General features: G+C 39.3%; 1 long non-coding RNA gene across 1 annotated transcript in view; it reads left to right on the top strand.

Moving 5' to 3' along the window:
• Positions 1 to 2535, top strand: part of LOC128150236 (uncharacterized) — a 172356-nt gene extending 169821 nt beyond the window's left edge. The window contains exon 3 of the long non-coding RNA XR_008237992.1: positions 2411 to 2535. This is a non-coding gene — a long non-coding RNA (uncharacterized LOC128150236). The remainder of the gene's footprint in view (positions 1 to 2410) is intronic.
• The last annotated feature ends 6738 nt before the right edge of the window (positions 2536 to 9273 follow it).

Genomic DNA, 9273 nt, shown 5'->3' on the forward strand with positions numbered 1-9273 from the left:
AGAAATTTATTGTGTCTGTTTCCACTCTTACTTAACCATGATTTCCAAAAAGAAATTATTAACGAGCTGTTATCTGAGAAGTGAAAGGCAAAGTGATTTAAATAAAATGAAGAATCAAAGGCAAACACAAATCATGACAATGTCATCTTTTTGTCATATTTTAATATTCTAATGAAGAAAAATTTAGAGAGGAACCTGCTTTTGGGACAAAACTGTGCTTTTTTTTTTTTTTTTTTTTCAGCTGCAGCACAGTGGCTTCAGTTTTCTACTTAGTGATACATGCCCTCTAGCTTGCCTTTTCTCTTTCTCCCTCCACTTTCCAGCCTTCCCAGTCCCCTTGATGAATCTTTGCCTTGGAGAAAGAACACGATGTTTTCAGGCAAAGCAATGCTGGGATTGCTGTCCACTCTTCAGATGACAGGAGAGTGTTAATTTGCCTTAGTTTGCTCATCCAGTGTGTTGCTGGATGCATGCTCCACTCATGTAATTGCTAGAAAGCAACACATGCAGAAATTGCTGAAAAACCGGTCACTGCTTGTGTTTCTGGCATTCACTGAGAGCACTCGGCATCTTGGCAGAGATCCAGAAAGGAGAAAGGAAGAATCCAGGACTGCTCTGTAATCAAGATAGAGGAATGTAAGGGAAGCCAGACCGGCACAGCTCAGCTGCCTGCACGCCTCTATTCTGCAATAGCGCTCTTGAGGAAGGTCCCAAGAAAGGTTTGACCTTAAGCTGAGACTGTTGGCACTGATTTAGGTCAGCTGGCTGTTTTCTGTGGCATGGAATAGTGAGGAACCAGAGAGGGGAGCAGTCCTTAGAGTACGCTGCCCAACATAAGTGCTAGTAGGGGCAACCGCCTAGAAAACAGTTCTGTTGGACCCATTTATGTCATCTGAATATATTTTTCCCCACTTCCTTTAGCCTTTCATCTACTGTTGTCATCTATGCTAGACATTTTATTGCTGATAATATGTACATTTAAAGAAAAAACTTCATAACTACCCATTGCTGTAAATTTAAAAAAAAAATTATCTTAAAATGGTAGTTAATAGAAAAATCTATTGGATTTCGATGCTGCAATTTGGCATTGACTCAGGAAAAAGAAATTCTAGTGTATTTTTCCAACTTAACAGACACACAAGAGGGATATGCCAGTCTGTCTTACTCCATATTTTCCATATTCACTTAGGTAACGATCATCTCATGTGCTATGTCAACATTTCTGGATATTATAAGTGCTTGTTTCACCTGGTAATTGTCCTATCAGGTATCTACTTGGATGACGGCATTAGCTGGCATAAATTCTTTTTTATGTGCTTTAATGTAGTAAATGAGGTCTGTTTACCTTACAAAGGGTAACTGTTCAGTTCCTCAGAGCTTGAAGTAAGTTTCTTGATAGGCTCCCAAGTGACACGTTTTTTACATATGCCCTAAAAGAGAAAACAAATTCTGCAGTCAGTTATCCAGAGGGAGTTTGGCCCAAAGCAATGTACAGAGAAGGAAGAGGAGCTTAGGGAAGATTGCAGCTTGCCCATGGTTAAATAGGAAGTATGTGGCAGAATATAAATGGAGCTGAAATTTCCTTTTTGTTACATCCTGTCATCCTGGTACTCACAAATTGTAAACATAAATCATTTCCATGACGCTCTGAGTAACTGCTCACATCTTGTTGATTTTGGACCTAAAAATAATTGTAAAAGACCTTTGGTGAATCACTTTGAATGATGAGTAAACTCTAAAAAGTCTTCAGCTTCTCAAGTGCAGAAAAAGTGCTGAGTATGTTATTTTCTGTGGTGGTTTTCTATTTGCGCAGCATTGATATCAACATTACTGTGAGAAGAGAAAGTTTCCCCATTTAGAGAAGTCTAACAACATCCTGTATACCACTTAGTGAGTCATCTTAGGCCGGCACTTTTCAAGGATCTCATAATACGTCTACAGGCAAGCTTTGACACCCTCTGGGAACTGGAACTGCATAAATACCAAGCTCATCAAACAACAACTAAGTCGGGTCCGTAAACAATACGGTCATCTTCCTGTGGTGCTGTTTCAGAGCAGCCCCTGAGAGGCAGGAATTATTACACCAGGTCTAACTCACGTAAACAGGGCTGTACAACGTTGCAAACCTGAGCTGATACGTCCAAGTTGTGTTTTGCTGCTTGCTATTTGTATGAAATAAAAGCTGGTACCTGACTTGCGATAGCTTAAGGGAACTGAGAGAGTTGGTTCTTAGCACAGAGTGCTACTTTTTTTATTCCCTAACCCACGTTTTGAGTGATGGCTGTATTGGCCTTTGCTGGCATGTTTGAAAAGAACAGATAAAATTCTAGGCTGAATGTTAACGAGCCAAACTTCAGACAAGTTTGTTCTTTGTTCATGTTGTAATGTAGTGATCTCTCTTTTCTTACAGAAATAGATGCGTTCTCAGCTGAAGGATGGATTGTTGGGCAAGAAAACAGCAATCTCTCCAGCTTGCAGAATGCTTCTCCAGGTCCTCATTCTGAAGTGTAAGTTTGCTCCACTTTATTTCCTATGCTTGGCATTAAACGCTCCCTTGGATATTCATTACGCTACTATGAAAAATGAATTTAATTGATGAATGAAGTCCTGGTTTGCTGCCACTGCCTTTCCATCTTCTAGTTCAAAGCTTTCAGTCTGTAACAGATGTATAGCCAAAGGACTAAATTCATCCTCGTTCAACAGCTCCCTTGCAGCCCGATAGCTGTCACTTACCTTGCCAACCCGCATAAATGTAGTTAAAATTTTGTGTTTATATTGTTTTTGACCTTGCAAACAATGTAAACGAGGGGCAGGGCTGTAAAAAGAAACATGTATGTAATGCATATGCTGTCCTACTGCCCTTGCAGCAGGACAGATAAACCAGAATCTGTTTTATTGAGTGAATTGTTAGTTTCTTTTTACTTAGAACTTGCCATTGTCTAAAAAGCTGTGGATAAATTCTCTTCTGTAAACATCTTAAAAAATTGACTTTGTGTGTGTGTTTCAACAGCTAAAAGAATATTTTCTGTTCTCTGGAACAAAAATATGACGTAACAAAAAACTGTAATCACAACACTCTGAAATGTTTCGAGACTTTCTCTTTTGATGTTTATACACTTCAACACTTCAACACTTTTATAACAGTTTGAAGTGGCAAAACAGATTTCTTTTTTATTTTGGAAGTGCGGTAACTTTTATTCCCTTGAAAAAAAATTGAAAAGCAACATCAGATACACTTTTCATGGAGAGCTTCAGTTTTGCCATTGTCTTACCTGAAGACATGGTGTTACATTATCCAACATAAAGCAATATCCCAATGCTAAGTGATTTCTAGAAATGCTGATATTTTTTTTAAATTCAGCCGTTATTTAATGTAAATGCAACTACTGTGTATGTGCTGTTGGAGCTCTCTGCAGGAATTTCAGCAACTTCATAGTCCTTGTTCCTGAGCATGAATAACAGAGCATCTTCCTTCATTGATTGCCCTATCTATTGCAGTTGAAAACCTCTGTGAGAAAGGTTATTTATTCCTATGTCTCATTTTGGTACGTGTACTATCATCATATAAACAGCACTAACATTAACAGGATCTTAAGGATGCAATGGTTGGAGTAAATACTTAAGTTATTTGTAGCAGAGTCTTCCCACTCATTCTGTTCCAGGCCAGGAGTAGATCCCTGTTTAGGATCTTTTGAAAGGCTGCTTTATTCCCAATATTTAGCTCAGAGCAGATAAGGGGAAATCCATTTCCTTAGGGAAAAACCAAACCAAACCAAAATAATATGTAATTCAGAACATGTCTTTCTCTTCTTTCATTGCAGTCTTTGACACTTGAATGGATTAATGCTCCATCCTTTGCTCTTTTTCTCTCTGGCTCTCTTCTCAGAAGTGTGAGATAAAATAATTTTAATACCCAATACATTGTAGTAGCTCAGGTACTGTACAGTATTATGTTGACCTTTTCAGTATTCAGAATTTTGATTATCTGGTTATCCTTTCTCTCCTGGAAGGTTAGTGAGATTTTAAGCAAAAGAATGCAATGAACAGGCAGAGTAAACAACATGATAGGTCAGAATAGTACAACAAAGCTACTACTACTACAATTTGCAAAACGTGGGACACATCCAAGTATTTGCTATGTTCTTTTATCAGCTTGCCAAAGAGAATAGAAACTAGGAAGGAATAGACTGCTATGGAAGGACAGGAGAAATGAAGATGATGATCGAGGGTTTGATTTATAAGGAGAGACTAAAGTGACAAAGTATGAATGGCTTGACTAAACAATTTTTAAAATTGGACTATAAAAGTTATCTGAGAGCAGTTGAAAGGTACGTGCACCCACAGGGAAAGGGTAGTTTAGGGTGCTCTAAGGAGATACAACTTTCAGTAGGGGATAAAACAGTGCAAAGAAAAATTGAAGAGGAGTAATACAGGCAAAATGTGAGACATTAGGCTGCGTTATTGACTCTTTGTCCCTTTCTTGGAGTGAGAGAGGTGTTAAGAACTTCCTGTATGGCTTTTGATGAGATACTACACGGTAAGTTCTGGCTTACAGGCTGCTGGTGTCAGCTGACTGCCTGCAGGAGACAAGCACGTGGAATGGGGAAGGCAAGCTGGTTCATCTTACACTATCTTACAGTTTAGAGCAGTAAATGGAAGCCATAATTATTGCTTCTCTGCAGAACAAGGAGGGTTTTTTTCCTTTTGGAGAAAATAGTGTAGACAACATGGTGTGTAAAATCGCAGGCCAAGAGAACAGGTTTTAGCATGAAATATTCACTGTCCTGGGCTTTGTATATCTACTTTGAAGTTACATGGTATTATGGCATAGCTTGCTGCCTTTTGACGCAGCACCTTTGACTGCTTTATGATAAACAATGAGCCTGACCATTTTGCTTGGAGTCGGTTATGAAACACAACTGCAGACCAGGATGGGGTATGTGTTGGGAGTTTCAGACAGACACGTGAAGTCCTCCAGCAGCATGTAGCGGCATGTGAGTCCACCTGCATTGTGCAGTAGTAGGAATTCAAGTTGTTCCTTCCTACCAAAATAGTTGTGAATATAGTGTAACGGGAGATGTGAATCTGGGCAGTTAGCACGGAGGCAAGATCCTAACTATTTGCTGTTTACACCGGTAACACCTGTGTCTAAGCATGATGCAAGCAGGTGACTAAGGCTGCTTGCTCTTACCTCGAATAGAGAGAAGCTGAATGGTGATATAAGAAGCAGCTTTCTGCTTTGCACAGGTAGACAGCTGCACATTATGTATCTAGCCTTTTCTTAGCTCCATTCAGTGCAAAAAGGTGGGTAATTATATTAAAAGACATACTCGGACTAATGTTAGTTTAACTGTTTGTGTGGGGGATAAGGAAACTGTTCATTGTGCTTTCTACAAGCCTGCAATTTAGGTATGGAAAATTGCATTGGATTTGCTGGATTTACTAGTGGTTGATCCTGAGGCAAATGGTTGGGAGAATCAAGCTCTAAAAATACAGCAGTTTGCTTTGCATTAGGTCTTTCGCTTTCACTGTAAGTAAACAAACCAGAACAGAATATATGAGACAGACTTTTGGGTTGTTGTCCATTGGGGTGCCTGCTTCTAAGCTATTGTCCTTATGAAAAAAGTGAATTGGAAAGCAGTAATACAAAATAGCTTTCTGCCTAATGCAACATGTTGAAGTCAATGATTTAGAGATACATTAACTCTGTGTGTAGAGCATCCACAGCGTGAACTGGGTCCTTGGGGGTGTAAAACGTTAGAGCTCTGAAGACATTGAAGCAACATCACTTTACACCAGCAGATGGATTGGCCCTTGTTAACTTTTTTATTTTGTTTTTTTTGTTTGTTTGTTTGGGGTTTGGGGTTTTTTTGTTTTTGTTTTGGTTTGTTTGTTTGTTTGTTTTTAAAACAGGTCCTATTTGTTTTAGTCTCTAATGGTAAGACTAAGCTGACAGAACAGAAAAGCTCAAAGGCACTTTCCACATATTCATCCTTAAAAAGATCATCATTATCTTTCCTTTTGCTTCAAGTTAATTCATGGCTGTCTTTCATAATAGGAAGAATACTGTTACCTGCAGCACAGTATTTGCAGCTCTGAAAGCATAAATACCTCCTATAGTTGTATACTTTTCACTGTTTGCGTTAGGTGAATTGTTTTTGGCTTAAGGTTTGCGGTTTGGGCTGTATGACTTGGGTTTTTTGTTTTAGGGGTTTTTTCGTGGTTGGTTTTTTTTTTTTCTTTCTTCTTTTGGCCAAAATTCTAAAGTCTATAATTCAGCCCAGTTTATTTTTGTGAACTTACTCTTTTGATCTGGTAAGAAGTTACTAAGTGAGAACTTGGTGTGGAGCTGAGTGGGTGGTATCATGCTTACCCGAAGGAGAAAAACACAGTACCTGCAAGGAAAACTCTCTGCTTGCAAGAGAGACTTCATCTGATAATTACCTGAAGGTTGATTCTTGCTTTTTTAGAACAGCAACTGTAAGCCCCTGTGGAACCATGGAAGCAGGAGGAAAAGGCAGGAATGACAGAGGTTGAAAAATTGCATGTTGCTTATTTAACATGCTGTGGTTTTAGCTTTTGTAGTTTCCACCTGAGAAAACATTTTCCTGAGGTTCTACGTGCAAAATGAATAAATTGGGCTGAATGGGGCACTTAGGGGAAAATGCCAGCATGCTTCTGCTGCAAGTAGTATCAGCTGCTTCTTCAGGGGCATGTCTTCCCACCATCATTACAGACAGAATGTCTTGTCTTGGTGCTGTAGAGCACAGTGCTTTTAAGGAGGCCTACTTTTCCAGGAAATAAAAACTGTTGTCTCACCAACGTACAAAACTGCATTTTCCTCTTTGCAGAAGAGTATCACAGGCATACTTGCAAAAACAGTTTTCCCTCCTGTTTAATATCCTTTCTATTTTCAGTTCTGCTGAAGTTCTCGGATTGTGCATATCACTATAAGAATATTTTCCAGTATTCATTAGTCCTCATACTCGGCATCATTCATATGCTGCTCTTTAACACTGTTGTAATAGGTCAGAAGTAGATAAAAGATATCTGGTGATGTGATTCAAAATTTGTAATCATATTATGTTTGTTCACTTCTGATGGAGTACAGTACAGCTCCAAGGTACTCTGGAATTATCTTGCTGTCTCTCTGTTGTCTTTGGTAAGACTGTTGCATGCCAAGGATGCGTGCAACAACTGCAAGCGTAGGAAAGCTTCTGATGAAATTAAAGTCTCGAATATTGCTATGTTTCTTTAACCATCCTTAAAACAAACAAACAAACGTTCTTTTTTCCTGTTTGAGAAGATTGTCCTCAGAAACTGGCAGGGAAGAAGGTAATTCTCTTCTTTGAGTTTACAATAACGTTCTCTGTGTCAAATTAACTACATGAAATTAAGAGGTTTGCTTTGTGTAGAGAAGGGGCATGATCCTGGCAGCATTTTGTCATGGAAGTAAAACATGGAAATGTACCTGCAGTTGAGAGAGGTCTTAAAAATATTTATTTTATTTGTTTCTCCCCTTGAGAATACCTTTCTAAAATGAGGCACAATTTATATGACTGCTTTTGGGATTCTAGCTGAAAGAAGCTTGGCTATATTTATGTTTGGACCTCAGGGGGCGAGACACTTTGTTCAGTTAAAATAAATCACTTTGTGCTAGCACCTGATCTCAGACCCACAGATTGACTATCACCACTACGGGCTTGACACACAGCTATTGTGGGTCTTAACCTTCGTATTTCATCTGCTAACCTCAGTGCTGTGCGCTCGGCCTCTCTCAGTTTATTCCTCCATTTTCTTCTCCAGCTCATGGACTGGCAGCTTGAGGCAACTACAATTTGTGTTCCCGTGTCTTGGGGTCTTTTGGTGTCTTTCAGAGATGCCAGTAACTCTTACTGTATTAGAACAAAACCATTAGATCTCATGAGGCATTTAAAGCATGTCAGAGTTGTTTACATGGTGTTAGCACGAAGTAATGTGCAGCATGAATTCAGAGCTAACCTCTCATGTGGTTGCTTTTCATGCACATCAAAAGCATCTCCATATGACACAGTTTACTTTGAAGGTCTTGTCTACAGTTTTTATATGTAGCATTGATATTTAATATTAACTGTGCTACACTGTACAGTGACCACTTTGATTTCTGTAATGTACACACTCGTTTTACCTATGGATTTTACTTTCTTTTTAAAGAAAGCTGTCTAGCACAGAGTTGCTTCAGGTTACTGATGTAGGAAATTACTGTGGAGTAATGCATGCTACAAATACGTGGTTTAGTTGGCTGACCACTACCTTCTAGCAGAAAAGTCCTAAAGCCGCAACTGTTAAAGGGCATGCTAATCTTGTAGGACTTTTATTGCTGTCTGTAGGCCCTTGTAGTATTTTCGTGTCACCGTGCCACTTTGAATTAAAATGTCATCTTTTACGAGGGTCAGTTCTGTATATTCTCCGATTCCTTCCCTGCCTTATTTGTGTGTTGTTTTTTTAGAACTTATTTACCTATCCTGTGCAGAAAGCCTCGTTTGCGTTGCCTGACTGGGATTTGCAAAGCTTGATAGCATTAGGGCATGATTTTTGAGGTGCAGAGTGCCAGAGCCTGTGTAGCTACTGGTGGTTTGGTATCTCCAGAATGTCAATCGCACCCAGCTCACTGCATCTGGAGAAGAGGAGGCTTGGGGCTAGATGCGTTCTCAGCTTGGGCTGCAACTTTGCTCTAGTGTAAATTATGTTCCAGAGGCGCAAAAAAAAAAAAAAAAAAAAAAAAGTGTCAAGACCTGCTGATTTGCATATTCCATGTGTTCCATGCTTAGGTAGGTCTTTAAAGAGCAATATCTTTTCACACAACAGTATTTGTTAAGTAAAGGGAGCTAGTCAGCACTGAGGTATCTTCCTTTAGTTTTACACCTGCAGAGCTACCTGTGCATGAAATCCAATCTTACTAGTACTTGGTAATTTCATTTGGGCTGAAGGTTTTGTCCACAGGAGTGGTTTTTAGCCCTTTTCCCTGAAACGGAGGGGAGGAGGAGAAGGGGATGGCTAGAAAAGTACTTCTGTGGCTATTAATACGTACAACTTAAAATGCCTGGCTTGTAATATATAATTCTGGGTTCGAGGCAAGACTTGGGCGTTTCAATATTTAATGGGAAGCTCATCTTCCCAATTGGGTTGATGGTGCGTAAACAGATGTAAAAGGCCGTTCTTGTTTTGTTATGACCTTGTTTGAAGTGCAGGATCTTATTAAACACAGGGAGCAATGTTTTCGGAAATGCCTTA

Source organism: Harpia harpyja, chromosome 13 (genome assembly GCF_026419915.1).
Source record: "Harpia harpyja isolate bHarHar1 chromosome 13, bHarHar1 primary haplotype, whole genome shotgun sequence".
Taxonomy (NCBI): Eukaryota; Metazoa; Chordata; class Aves; order Accipitriformes; family Accipitridae; genus Harpia; species Harpia harpyja.